The sequence below is a fragment of the Palaemon carinicauda genome, chromosome 20, assembly GCF_036898095.1.
Source record: "Palaemon carinicauda isolate YSFRI2023 chromosome 20, ASM3689809v2, whole genome shotgun sequence".
NCBI classification, from domain to species: Eukaryota; Metazoa; Arthropoda; class Malacostraca; order Decapoda; family Palaemonidae; genus Palaemon; species Palaemon carinicauda.
Window position 1 is genome coordinate 113332745 of NC_090744.1, and position 16125 is coordinate 113348869.

Genomic DNA, 16125 nt, shown 5'->3' on the forward strand with positions numbered 1-16125 from the left:
GTCAAAATATCAAACGCTCATTCGAATTTCCAACAATTCTCTGCTAGAAATGGATGTTTCAAAACCATATGGATAATTTAAATTGAGTTTTTTTTTAAATGTCTTAGAGTTATATGAAATCTAAAATTTTCCAGAATGCCATTTTTTTTAATCCATACTCGAACGCCGAAGGATTTTAAAGTCAAAATATCAAACGCTCATTTGAACTTCCCACAATTCTCTGCTGAAAATGGATGCTTCAAAACCATGTGAAGAATTTGAATTGAGTTTTTTAAATGTCTCGAAGTTATAGAGAATTCAAAATCTTTCAACACACCATTTTTTTTCTATTCCATGCTCGAACGCAGAAGGATTTTAAAGTCGAAATATCAAACGATCATTCGAATTTCCCACAATTCTCTGCTGAAAATTGATTTTCAAAACCATGTGGAGAATTTTATTTGAGTTTTTAAATGTCTCAGAGTTATAGGAAATTTAAAATGTTCCAGAATTTTTTTTATTTTAATCCATACTCGAACGCAAAAGGATTTTACACAGTTAAAATATCAAACGCTCATTCGAATTTCCCACAATTCTCTGCTGAAAATGGATGTTTTAAAACCATGTGGAGAATTTTAATTGAGTTTTTTAAATGTCTCAGAGTTATAGGAATTTAAAATATTCCAACACCAAATTATTTTTAATCCATACTCGAAGGCAGAGGGGTTTCAAACACTCAAAGGATCAAACGCTCATTTGAATTTCCCATAATTCTCTGCTGAAAATGGGTGTTTCAAACCAATATGGGAATTTGAATTGAGTTTTTAAATGTCTTTGAGTTATAGAAAATTTAAAATGTTCCAGAATTTTTTTTATTTTAATCCATACTCAAACGCTTAATGAGTGTACAGTCAAAAGAATATATGATTTTTTATTCGATTTGATATTCAGTTTATGATTAATAACTCATTTCTCTATAGATTTTTATGCCTGGTCCTTAAACCAGAGTCAAAATGTTTTCCATTTACTGTGAATGGAAATTTAATTACTGATTCTCTCTCTCTCTCTCTCTCTCTCTCTCTCTCTCTCTCTCTCTCTCTTTCTCTCTCTCTCTCTCTCTCTCTCTCTCTCTCTCAAAACATACATGCAAAAACAGACACAAACAGACACAAAACATTCATCAGATCAAATATTACAGTAATTTCATATTCAAATTATTTCTCAAAGTTTCTTTCCGAGATCATTTATCTCTAACGTTACATATTGACATCTATCATATTCTTTTCAAATATCTCTCATCTCTCTCCTCACACTCCATTCTCTCCATATGCCCAGACCATACCAGAACTCTTTGATCCACCCTCAGCAGTTCTTTTAAGATATCTCAGGTTTCTCACGCTGGATATCTACTTTTCAGATATCTCTCATCTCTCTCCTCACACTCCATTCTCTCCATATGCCCAGACCATCCCAGAACTCTTTGATCCACCCTCAGCACTTCATTTAAGATAGGTTGCTCAACCTTGTAGTTCTTCTCATGCTGGATATCAATCTCAAATGTGTCATCTTTTTACCTTTTATTGGAATTCAACGTGAGCGCTCTAAGGGTTGTGGTGGCCTATTGGAAACGTCCCTGCCAGTGATCAACCGGACTAGGGTTCGAGTCCCGCTCAAACTCGATAGTTTCTTGTAGTGCCTGCAACCTCATCATCCTTGTGAGTTAAGAATGGGGGTTTTGTGGGAGCCTACATGTCTACTTGATGAGTCATCAGCAGCCATTGCCTGGTCCGCCCTGGTCATAGCTTGATTGGAGAAGGGGATTGGGAGCTGATCATATATATGGTCGGTCAGGCTCTAGTGTGTTATCACTGTCCCTTGCCTCTGCCGTTCATGAGATAGTAGGTTGGCCAGGGCACCAACCAGCCGTTGAGATACTACCCGCTAGAGAGTTATGGGGTCCTTTGACTGGCCAGACAGTACTTCATAGGACCCATCTCTCTGGTTACGGTTCTTTCCCTTTGCCTACACGTACACCGAATAGTCTGGCCTATTCTTTATATATTCTCCTCTGTCCTCATACACCTGACAACAGAGATTGCCAAACAATTCTTCTTCACCCAAGGGGTCAACTACTGCACTGTAATTGTTCAGTGGCTACTTTCTTCTTAGTAAGGATAGAAGAGACTCTTTAGTTATGGTAAGCAGCTCTCCTGGGAGAAGGGCACTCCAAAATCAAACCATTGTTCTCTAGTCTTGGGTAGTGCCATAACCTTTGTACCATGGTCTTCCACTGTCTTGAGTTAGAGTTCTCTTGCTTGAGAGTACACTTGGGCACACTTCTATCTAGTTTCTCTTCCTCTTGTTTTGTTAAAGTTTTACAGTTTTTATAGGAAATATTTATTTCAATGTTGTTACTATACTTAAAATATTTTATTTTTCTTTATTTCCTTTCCTCACTGGGCTATTTTCCCTGTCGGTGCCCCTGGGCTTATAGCTTCCTGCTTTTCCAACTAGGGGTTGTAGCTTAGCATTTAATAATAATAATAATAATAATAATAATAATAATAATAATCAATAATAATAATAATACCGTAGGTCATGACATCACAAACTAACATTATCAACGCCAAATATCATTCACTGTCTCCATCATCTTACGCATACATCCAGGTTTCGAAATAATCAAACCCAGATGTAGAGATAATTGAAGATGATTAATAAGACGATTAATTAGAACTATACCTGAATTAGATGATAAGTTGGAGAATTAATTAATTGAGATTCACGGTCAGTGATACAGCACTTCTCTAGATATGAAGATGATAAATAGATAATAGAATCCTTCAATATTTCTTACTATTTTCCCTCAGCTGTCATTTCCAATGAATGAGGATGATGTGGATTTAATTAATGATAGACTAACACGTAGATTTCTATGAACATATCCTAAGAAATAGGAATTCCGAGACTTCCTTCTTCTTCTTCATCTTTCCCACCTAAAGTTATCCCTACATTAAGGGGTCGGTTGCCTGATGCGCTCTCTCCAATGCCTTCTATCAAAGGCATCCTTTTCCACCAAACCTCTTCTCTCCATATCATCCTTCACATTATCTTCTTTCACACCGTTATCCCTACATTAAGGGGTCGGTTGCCTGATGCACCCTCTCCAATGCCTTCTATCAAAGACATCCTCCTCCACCAAACCTCTTCTCTCCATGTCATCCTTCACCTAATCTCACCGTCTAATTCTCTGCCTCCCTCTTGATCTTATCCCCTAAACTCCAATGCCTTCTATTAAAGGCATCCTCTTCCACCTAACCTCTTCTCTCCATATCATCCTTCACCTATTTGGCCATCTAATTCTCTGCCTCCCTTTTGATCTTATCCCCTAAACTCCAATGCCTTTTATCAAAGGCATCGTCTTCCAACAAACCTCTTCCCTCCATGTCATCCTTCACCTTATTTAGCCATCTAATTCTCTGCCTCCCTCTTGATCTTATCCCCTAAACTCCAATGCTTTCTATCAAAGGCATCCTATTCCAACAAACCTCTTCTCTCCATGTCATCCTTCACCTTATTTAGCCATCTAACTCTCTGCCTCCCTCTTAATCTTATCCCCATAACAGACTCCGCCTAAGCCCTCCCCAACATCCAATCATAACACGAACTTCCATTGATTTATAAAAGGAAACGTTGTAAACATTATGAAGGCTGTCTGAGAAATGATCTGGCAGTGATTTTTGCCTTCTGGAAGCATTCAAAACATGGTAGACGATGTTCAGAGTGCGCAAAAGATGGTCTAGCAAGTGATTTTAGCCCTCGGAAAGAGTCCTAAACATCGTTCTGTTTTACCCCTGATACAGAAACTAAATTACTAACCAATTGACTTTTTTTTGAGTTACCATCCATTTCTGACGCACAAAGTAAAAAATAATTTTTAGAATAATTGAAAAGCATTTTTTTTTTTTTTTTTTTTTTTTTTTAGAAATCTTGTATGCCCAATTCATATATAACCTAAGTCAGAAGTGCTTGCACCATTATCCATGTACACTAGGTGCAACTTTTGTTTAGAATAATTGAAAAGCAATTTTTTTTAGAAATCTCCTTGTATGCCCAATTCATATATATCCTGAGAGTCAGAAGTACTTGCACCATTATCCATATACAAAAATATTGCTTCGCCTGAGAATCCTATGTAAAAAAAAGACTCATAAGCGAACTTAGCCTCATGGAAATATAATTCAAACCCTACTCACCATGTTTCAGGCAGCGTGATGAGGTCGGATTGCGTCCAGGAAAAATTGAGGGCCAAAGTGGACGCCGAGTGATTCAGAGCTACGGGCGGAGTTCAAATAATCAGTGAACGTGCGCCCACCCTTCAGCGGGGTTTTTATCCCTCCGTCATATTACAGTCGTTGGAAACCTCTCTCTCTCTCTCTCTCTCTCTCTCTCTCTCCCCGTGTTCTTCTTCTTCTTCTTCTTTGTCGATTGCGTACCCATCTTCAACCTTTCAGCTCGTCCTCCCTATTTTCATCAAGACAAATAAACATCAAAACTCTCTCTCTCTCTCTCTCTCTCTCTCTCTCTCTCTCCGTATTCTTCTTCTTCTTCTTTGTCGATTACGTACTCTTCTTCAAGCTTTCATCTCCTCCTCTCTATTTTCATCAAGGCAAATAAATATCAAAACTTTCTCTCTCTCTCTCTCTCTCTCTCTCTCTCTCTCTCTCTCCGTGTTCTTCTTCTTCTTCTTTGTCAATTGCGTACCCATCTTCAACCTTTCATCTCCTCCTCTCTATTTTCATCAAGGCAAATAAACATCAAAACTCTCTCTCTCTCTCTCTCTCTCTCTCTCTCTCTAAGAAGCCTTCCGTCTCTACGACAAGGAAGGTGAGCAACTGCTCTCTCTCTCTCTCTCTCCTCTCTCTCTCTCTCTCTCTCCAACCTTTCATCTCCCCCATTTTCATCAACGCAAACATTCGAATATAACTCCTTCCTTAACCCCCCTCTACCATCTCTTTCAACCTCCTCCCCCTTCCCTAGACTTCCCCCTCCCTTAATATTTGACCATCTAGAATCCAACACCCACCTCACGCCCACCGCACGCCCAACTTAAACCCGCCCATCCACCCAAGCGCTATTAACTCCACCCACACCTGGGCATTACAGCTGGTTGTGGTAAATAACCACTTTTTTTATTAGCTCCGGACTTACTTCCTTGTTCCTTCTGCTCTTGAATTATTATTATTATTCTTATTATTGTCTTTATTATTAGAAGTGCCAACTGTATATGAAGTACCATAGTAAAGTATTTTAATGTTATTATTATTATTAGTAGTAGTAGTAGTAGTAGTAGTAGTAGTAGTAGTAGTAGTAAACTTCTTTATTTGGACAATAGGAAAAACTGGATCTATAATCGCAAAAAAAAGTCTTAGATTCAGATATTATTATCATTATTATTATTTTTATCATTATCATTATTATTATTATTATTATTATTATTATTATTATTATATACACAGTATATATATATATATATATATGTCTGTATGTATATATATACATATATATATATATACATATACATATGTATATATATATATATATATATACATATACATATGTATATATATATATATATATATACTGAATATGCATATACATGACGCAGCAGATCTCCAATAGTTCATCTCGATGGCGAACTTTCATTCTTATTTAATATTTACATAATTCTAATTACAGGAATATAAAGAATGTACTAAATATCAAAATAATCTAATCCCGTCGTAGATCTAAAAATTGTAAATCATATGTTTTTGACCTTCAATCAATTGAACATAATCGTAACATTTCCCTAGACTAATATTATTAAGGAAAATTGGTGTCAATCGTGTCTACAAAACGAAATAAAATGAGAAAATCTAATCATAATGAAACGCTATCTTTGTATCAAATGTTTCCCAGAAACTTTCATTCAGACCCCAAAAGGAAAATGATATCTTCTAGTAAAGTGTTTACTCCCCATTTTTTTTTCTTTTTTTTTTTTTTGTATGGAGTAAGCACAGATACCTTCTTTTTGAAGGACTGCTTTGTCTTTGGGCTAGACCATAGTCCGGATCGGCTGCCCTGCCTGACATCGCTTTAGACCCCGGTAGCGTATGTTCGTGTGTTGTACCTGTCACTAGTGTCCTTCCCCTTAGCAGCGAAGAGTCTTGGCATGGTTAGGTGGATAGTTCGAGACGTGTAAAGTGGCTATATAATCTAAACTATATCCTTTGATTATAGCTTTGGAATTAAAAAAACTATAAATAATTTGTAGGAGTAAGAAAGGAGTTACATATGCCAAACCTGCCATATACAGAAATGCAAAAGGATAATTTAAGACTGAACGAGAGAGAGAGAGAGAGAGAGAGAGAGAGAGAGAGAGAAAGAGAGAGAGAGAGAGATAGGAGCAAGAAAGGAGTTATATGTGCCAAAACTGTCATATACAGAAATGCAAAAGGATAATCTAAGACTGAACGAGAGAGAGAGAGAGAGAGAGAGAGAGAGAGGGGGGGGCGGGGAGAGAGAGGAGTTATATGTGCCAAAACTGTCATATACAGAAATGCAAAAGGATAATCTAAGACTGAGAGAGAGAGAGAGAGAGAGAGAGAGAGAGAGAGAAAGAGAGAGAGAGAGATAGGAGCAAGAAAGGCGTTATATGTGCAAAAACTGTCATATACAGAAATGCAAAAGGATAATCTAAGACTGAACGAGAAAGAGAGAGAGAGAGAGAGAGAGAGAGAGAGAGATAGGAGCAAGAAAGGAGTTATATGTGCCAAAACTGTCATATACAGAAATGCAAAAGGATAATCTAAGACTGAACGAGAGAGAGAGAGAGAGAGAGAGAGAGAGAGAGAACTCCCGTCGATTCATAGAGATTATTTTACCCATCATCAGCTTCCAATGACATCGAAAGATAATACCCAAAATGGGTTCGGATTAATCTTTAGCTCGACTTCAACTCCGAGGTTGCTGAGTCCTTAATAATTCTGGAGGTCTTAATCTTTTTCCCATAAAGCGACCATTTCTCACATTAATTAACCACTGAACATTTCCTAAGAAATATGAATTCCAAGACTTTCTTCTTCTTCTTCTTCTTCTTCTTCTTTCCCACCGTTATCTTTACATTAAGGGGTCGGTTGCCTGACGCATCCTCTCCAATGCCTTCGATCAAAGGCATCCTCTTCCACCAAACCCTTCTCTCCATATCATCCTTCACCTTATCTCTGCATCTAATTCTCTGTCTCCCTCTTGATCTTATCCCATTAATCTCCAATGTCTTCTATCAAAGGCATCCTCTTCCACCAAACCTCTTCTCTCCATGTCATCCTTCACCTTATCTCTCCATCTACTATCCTTACATTAAGGGGTCGGTTGCCTGATGCGCCCTCTCCAATGCCTTCTATCAAAGGCATCCTCTTCCACCAAACCCATCTCTCCATATCATCCTTCAACTTATCTCGCCATGTACTATCCTTACATTAAGGGGTTGGTTGCCTGATGCGCCCTCTCCAATGCCTTCTATCAATGGTATCCTCTTCCACCAAATCGTTCTCTCCATATCATCCTTCACCTTATCGCGCCATCTAATTCTCTGCCTCCCTCTTGATCATATCCCATTAATCTCCAATGCCCTCTATCAAAGACATCCGCTTCCACCAAACCTCTTCTCTTCATATCATCCTTCACCTTATCTCACCATCTACTATCCCTACATTAAGGGGTCGGTTGCCTGACGCATCCTCTCCAATGCCTTCGATCAAAGGCATCCTCTTCCATCAAACCTCTTTTCTCCATATCATCCTTAAACTTATCTCGCCATGTACTATCCTTACATTTAGGTGTCGGTTGCCTGATGCGCCCTCTTCAATGCCTTCTATCAAAGGTATCCTCTTCCAGCAAACCTCTTCTCTCCATATCATCCTTCACCTTATCTCGCCATCTAAGTCTCTGCCTCCCTCTTGATCTTATCCCCATAACAGGTTCCTCCCTAGCCCTCCTCACTCCCAGCAAATGAGATTTTTATGAAGCTATCCTTAAATAAAACTTTGTCGGTTTCCTGGAAGGATAAAGTAGAAGGAACTATGAGTATTTCTTCATTATTTTCAAATTCCATAATGTCTATTATTATTATTATTATTATTATTATTATTATTATTATTATTATTATTATTATTATTATTATTATTATTACTTGCTAAGCTATAACCTTAGTTGGAAAAGCAGGATGCTATAAGCCCAAGGGCTCCAACAGGGAAAAATAGTCCAGTGAGGGAAATAAACAAGAAAATTAATAAACTACAAAAAAAGAATAAACAATAGAAATAAAATCTTTCAAGAATAGTGACAACGTTTAATTAGATCCTAGATGACAATATTTGACATCACTCTTTAAATGTCTGATATTCTGGGAGAGAATATAGTTTTGTGACAACTGTAATAATCTGCTATCAGACAAGTGGTTTTATTTAGTTACCAAACCATAACATACACTATTAAAAATTTGCCGTAAAAAACGGTAAAAATCCTGGAATAGATGTTGCCAGGCATTTACGGTTTAAAAACGGATATAATGACGTAAAGGAGTGATATTACGGACACCAACCCGTAAAAGATAATAACAAAGTAGGATAAAAATTACGGTCGTCTGTATTTTACTGAAATACGGCTGAGAATGGTTTATTTTACGGAGAATTTCCGATTAAAATTGCGGTTTTTTAACAGTGTATGATGTCTAATTTAGATTTTCAGGTATGGTCAGCGGTTCATAATTTTCATTAAAAAAATATTTGAGCAAGTTTGAGTTATGTAAAAACGTGATTCACAAATTGATATTATTATTATTATTATTATTATTATTATTATTATTATTATTATTATTATTATTATTAATTATAATAGCCAAGCTACAACCCTAGTTGGAAAAGCAAGATGCTATAAGCCCAAGAGCTCCAACAGGGAAAAATAGCCCAGTGAGGAAAGGAAACAAGGAAATAAATAAACGATATAAGAAGTAATGAAAATTAAAATATAATATTTTAAAAAACATTAACATTAAAACAGATAATTCATATATAACTAAAAAATACTTAGTCAGCCTGTTCAACATATAAACATTTACTGCAAGTTTGAACTCTTGAAGTTCTACTGATTCAATTACCCGATTAGGAAGATCATTCCACAACTTGGTCACAGCTGGAATAAAACTTTTAGAATACTGTGTAGTATTGAGCCTCATGATGGAGAATGTTTTAAAACAACCTTCATATCTTTCAATTTGACTTTAAAAAAATGAGTAATATAATTTGTTCATGTCCCGTGCTCACCCCTAGATGTTCAGCTATGCCCACCCTCCCCCACCTATTAATAATTACTTTTTAATATTATTAAACTCCTAATTACGCCGATGTATTTGGAATAATTGTTTTTTAATATATAATTCTGTCTCTCCTTTTCTGAGTTCTAATAAACACTTAGCATCTCCATCTTAAGAAGAATCAGATCTGCAGCCTCTTTCAATTTAGGCTAACCTTTCGCCCTTCCCTTCTTTAAAGGTTTAAAGGCCGATTATGAATGACAGAGGCAATGGACAGTGACATTCCCTTATAGAACAGGACAATGCCCTAGAGACTGACCATATAAACATATGATCAGCACCCGGTGAGGAAAGGAAATAAACTACAAGAGAAATTTAAGAACAATAACAACATTGAAATAAACATTTACCAATTCTTAAAATAATTATGAAGAGGAAAGAACTTGCGTGTTTAAAGGCCGCTAATGAATGGCAGAGGCAAGGGACAGTGACATTCCCTTATAGAACAGGACAATACCCTAGAGACTGACCATATAAACATATGATCAGCGCCCAAAGCCCCTCTCTATCCAAGCTAGGACCAAGGAGGGCCAGGCAATGGATGCTGATGACTCAGTAGGTGGACTCATAGGCTTTCAAGCCCCTTATCCTTAGTTCACCAGGATGGCGAGGTTACAGACACTAAAGAAACTATCGAGTTTGAGCGGGACTCGAGCCCCAGTCCGGCAGGGACGTTTTCAATAGGTATTCTATTTTTATGGTCACATAAGACATTCGCGGTATGGTCTAGCAGAACTTTTTTTTTTCTTTTTATGGCCACTCATGGTCATGAGAATTATGGCCCCTAGAAGTTTTATTTCAAGGTTAATTTGGGATATTTTCATTGTCCCTTTCTTATATTGTTATTCAGGATTTTTATTTTCATTGAAAATTATTATTTTTATTTTTGCATGGCCATTCTACTCCTTTATTTATAGGTACCTTAAAGTCTTCTTTTCCTTGATACTTGAGAATTTGAAGTAATAGATATACAAAACTCATTTGCAAGGTTACGTGAGACATATATTTCCGTGGTTACATGAAGCATTTGTTTGCAATGTTACATAGACCCGTTTTCATGGTTACATGAGGAACATAGGGCCTTTGTTAGATGGTTACAGAAGGCCTTTTGTGTGCATGGTTAAACAATGCCTCTTTCTGCATGGTTACGGGATTCCTATATAGATCACATGTCTGGTATATTGGGAGGAGAGTGATGGAAATGGAGGTACAGGGAACGAGAAGGAGAGGGAGACCAAAGCGAAGGTGGATGGACTCTATCAAGGATGACCTTCGATTAAAGGGATTAACCGGTGATGAGTTGTGGGACAGAGATAGATGGAGAAAGCTGACCAGAAACATCGACCCCACACAGAAGTGAGAAAAGATGTAGACAAAGAAGAAGTCTGGTTTCAATTCCAGTATCATTTGAAGAAATGCTCACCAGAACGTCACCCATGGAAGCCTAATCACAACAGTAACCTCCCCAGTGAACAGCTTAAACTCACAGTCTCGGGCCGGGATCGATCTGCTGCTATGCGAATGCAAGGCAAATGCATTACCACTGTAATAGCCATGTGTTCAATACACTTATTTCACTTTTGAAAATAAATTTTACAGTCAATGGGGGTGCCATAGCCTCTGTATCATAGTCTGCCACTGTCTTGGGTTAGATTCTCTTGCTTGAGGGTACACTCGGGCACACTATTTTATCTCATTTCTCTTCCTCTTGTTTTGCTAAGGCTTTTATAGTTTATATGGGAAATATTTATTCTAATGTTACTGTTCTTAAAATATTTCATTTTTCCTTGTTTCCTTTCCTCACTGGGCTATTTTCCCTGTTGGAGCCCCTGGGTTTATAGCATCATGCTTTTCCAACTAGGGTTGTAGCTTAGCAAGTAATAATAATAATAATAATAATAATAATAATAATGATAATAATTTATAAAATATCTTTGAGAAATAAAAAATAGTAAAATTAATACTCGGTAGGCTTGTACAATCTTTCAAGAAATTCAAATAAAAAAATATAATTAGAATAAAATGCCTAAGAAAACTAAGAGCAAAAAAAAGGTAAAAAAAATAAATAAAACAAACAAGATAATTGTGTATTTTCTACTCGCCGTCAAGGTCTTATCACGTTCCTTTTCACAGACTGAATTAAAGAAGTGCCAAAAACTAACGCACCGAGCACCTGTCAGACCTTCTTGTTTTAATTCTGTCTTTTTCTTCTTTTTCTTTTTCCCCTCGAAGTGACACCTAGACTCTCCGCGAAAAGAAAAGAATATATTTATCAGATGTGGAAAAAGAGAAGAAAATAAAAGAATTAGAATGAAGAATAAAACCAAGGAGGTGCCGATGGAAAGGCGAATCCCTCCGCCCAAAACTGAACTATGCGCAAGGAACGAATTTTCAGACGTCCATGTAAACAACTATAAATCTAGTCCTTGTGGTTGATATTTCCCCTTTCTTCTTGGAGTAAAAGTCTTCGAAATACGTTGCATTAGGATAATTCTGTCACCTGCGTGAGGGAAGGTGATCCGGGAACTTGCACCGAATTAAAATTGGACCGCAATTGTCTTACTTAACTCCCGGTCGTCTGATGTCATGGAGATTGGGGCGTTATCTGCGCTATAATTCCAATGACTTCTTATTCTCATTTAAATGTCCTTGACCTTGACCTCGACCTTCCTAAATGTAATCATTTCCAGCTTTTTATATAACAGTTAATCCCTGCAAGTTTCATTACTCTACGGTTAAAATTGTAGCCAGGAAGCTATTCACAAATAAACAGGCACACGCAAGCACACAAACAGGGGCGAAAACATAACCTCCTTCCAACTTCGTTAGCGGCGGTAAAAAAAAGAGGGTAAGTATGAATACAAGTTAAATCAAACACTTTAATAAAATAAAATGACACATTGATGAAAATAAACAATACATATAAAATATTATATGCTTAGAAATATAGGTTACAGGAAATGGAGAATGCAGATCAAAGAAAGAATATTTTTTTTCAGAAGAAAATATTATGCTTTAAACTCCAATATTGTTAATAAATATATAATAGGAAATCTTTAATTGTATTTTATTTATCAAAATATAGAAAATCTATTTTTTAGCCCGGCATCTAGAAAAAGTGGCACTGATAGAGCTACAATATTTATATAAAGAGGCCAAACATAGAATAGCTGAACACTTTCTATTTATTATAAATAAGATCTCGTACATAGGCTTCTGTCATTTTCAGATAAAAATATTTGTGAATAAAATCACGCTAGCAGCTGTAGCTAACACTGTTATAAAAACAAAATCCATGTCTATGTAGTCTTGCATTTTTCAGAATTATTTAGAGATTCGGCAAGGAATTGATATCAAAAGTATATGATACCAAAGGTAGTAGGTTGGCCAGGGCACCAGCCGCCAGTTGAGATACTACCGCTAGAGAGCTAGGGGGTCCTTTGACTGGCCAGACAGTACTATATTGGATCCTTCTCTGTGGTTATGGTTCTTTCCCTTTGCCTACGCAGACCCCGAATAGTCTGGCCTATTCTTCACAGATTCTCCTCTGTCCCCATACACCTGACACTACTGAGATTACCAAACAATTCTTCTTCACCCAAGGGGTTAACTACGGCAATGTAATTGTTCAGTGGCTACTTTCTTATTGGTAAGGGTAGAAGAGACTCTTTAGTTATGGTAAGCAGCTCTCCTGGGAGAAGGACACTCCAAAATCAAACCATTGTTCTCAAGTCTTGGGTTGTGCTATAGCCTCTGTACCATGGTCTTCCACTGTCTTGGGTTAGAGTTCTCTTGCTTGAGGGTACACTCGGGCACACTGTTCTATCTAGTTTCTCTTCCTCTTGTTTTGTTGAAGTGTTTATTGTTTATATAGGAAATATTTATTTTAATGTTGTTACTATTCTGACAATATTTAATTTTTCCGTGTTTCCTTTCCTCACTGGGCTATTTTCCCTGTTGGGGTCCCTGGGCTTATGGCATCCTGCTTTTCCAACTAGGGTTGTAGCATAGCATTTAATAATAATAATAATAATAATAATAATAATAATAATAATAATAATAAAAGGAAATCTAAAATCTGTCGTAACTGCAAACAAACCAAAGAGAGTAAAGGGAAGACACGAAAGCCTACCTATAAAATGTCTCGTGCGCCCAATCAGCGCCATCTATTGCCAACCCGCTTAACTAATTAGCTAAAAAAAGAAAAAAAAATGTGGGATTTGGTATTTCAGAGAGTTCATATGTTACTATAACAGTTATCTGATAATTAGTCTAATATTATTCATTTTGTGGTGTTCCATATATTTGTATTAAATCGTATTGATCGTTAGACTACTTATATTCTTATCCATACTTCTATATATAGCTTTTTCTTTTATTTTCTCATAAGCTGAGGACCTTCTTCTTTTACATAACACGATGAGCTAATATAAAATTTAATATGTACTGTACAATTGTTTTCAACTTGAAGACTTAAGTCAGCGTTACCAGCTTGTGAGATCCCAAATTCCCCTGGGAAGGTTAGAAATACCTCAGAATTAGCTTGAATAAAAATATAATAACCATTAGGACGTTTTTTCCATTTCTAAATTTTGTTTTAATCATAGTGTAGCATAGATTTGTATCAAACCTAATAAAAAAAAACACCCATCATAGTTTGAAAAGACCGCTGATGAAATTCTCCATCTGGCAACACTGATGTGAGTAAAGTAACAGACGACACGCGCACTGCATACAAACGCCATCTGTTGCCAACGCGCCCTACTAAAGCTGGTAAATGATCACAGAAATTTAAGCGATGTTTTTGTCTTGCCTTTACTGTAATACTGTCTTTGGCTTTTGCAAACAAACTGAAATGTTGAATGCTTTCGAACAAACATGATAAAATGACTGTGGAAGTCCTGTAGAGAGTATAAGGATAAGGATAATGATTTTATTATAAGGATAAGGATTTCATTAACTCCAGCGACCCCAGGCTCACAGGGTATGAGAGTACATTACAAAATATACAAAATTATCATTTAACTTACAATAATAGTACAAGATGGCAGTAAAAAGAAGCAAAAATGCTTCTATTCACATATCTATAGAATACTGTACATAAATCCGTATACCCATATATGCCATGTATAATGGGGACATGAGCCCATAAGGACTATATAAAAACCTAATATATAACTAAAACTGTTCCATTATAATTTTTACAAATTTTGCTTGATTGCACAATTCTCTCTTATTTTCTATTTTAAACAATTGACTAAACTTTACACTATTTGGTCTAGTGTAATAATATCTTTTTATATACAATTCAGAAATATCCGCGAGGGAGAGGAGCCGTTCCATATCCATCCTCTTAAATTACTACTGCTGATACTTCTACACAGTCAAGGTTTGAAGTTTTGTAATATAAAACTATTTATTTACATTCATATACTCAGGTTAATCGTATAAATTATTTTTGTTTGAAATATATGGAAGTTTATAGTTGTAACCTACTTAGTTATCTATATAAAGCAGGTTCATATTTAACGATAACATGAATAATTGAAGTCCTACAGGTACCGGTTCCTGGTGATGGGTTACCCCCACTTTACTTTAGGGTTTGTTACAGGTACCGGTTCCTGGAAATGGGTTACCCCCACCTTACTTTAGCGTTTGTTATAGGTACCGGTTCCTGGTAATGGGTTACCCCCACCTTACTTTAGGGTTTGTTACAGGTACCAGTTCCTGGTAATGGGGGTTTGTTACAGGTACCGGTTCCTGGTAATGGGTTCCCCCCCCCCTTACTTTAGGGCTTGTTTGCTGGTCTAGTCACACACGGAAATGTTTGACTTATCTTTTCTTAATCATTTAGGGAATCGTACAGCGTAATCCGTGATAATTGTAAAATCACCGGTACCATAGCACTGAAAATAAAAAATAGTTCAACTTCCTAAAAGCCTTTATTTCATTATCCTTGCTGTGGATATGGGTTGTTTAATAGCAAAACCCTGTGCTGACATAAGGCCAACGGTAGTAAAGAATCCTTTGGTTCTGTGTCGTAGACAAAATCTGAAGGGTAATGTCCATGTCTTACCCTAAAGTTAGACATCTCTCTTTTATGGTAGCAGTAAATATTTACTCCTTTACTGGCGCCCATATCGTATATGTATTTGGTTGGGACAGGCATAAACTTTATTACTTGTCATATCGATTTTGTCATTGGATGAAATGTTTATCGTTGTTTGAAATACAGTATTATGTAGCTAGTATCACAGTTTACGAAATAGGATTTAGTGTTACCATGCCACATGTGAAGCCGGTTTAGAAGAAAACATAGTTTTAAGGCTTAGTCTTACATTAAGCCAGGATACGGCAGTCTAGGGGTGGGTCGCAGGATTGTGTAACCCACTTCCATAACAGGTAAGTAGGTAAGGATAGGGCTCCTAGGTTAGGTTAGGTGGTATTTCTGTATTTGTTTCCCTTTTAAAATATGAATATTTTTTACTCATATCTATTGAAATTTTACAACAGGCTTTCCCTAACCAACTACTAAAGCTCCGCACTCATCGATATTAAAAACTAACATTCCTTGCCTCAATATCACCTAAGAAATTGTGTCCTTACTTAGTAGGGGACTTTGCCCCTATAACTTGAAATAACCCAGAACTCTATGCCCTTGCTCATCATGCAGTTATATATTTGACCAGTGAAAGGATTAAGTAATACCTTTTTAGCTGCTATTGGAATAA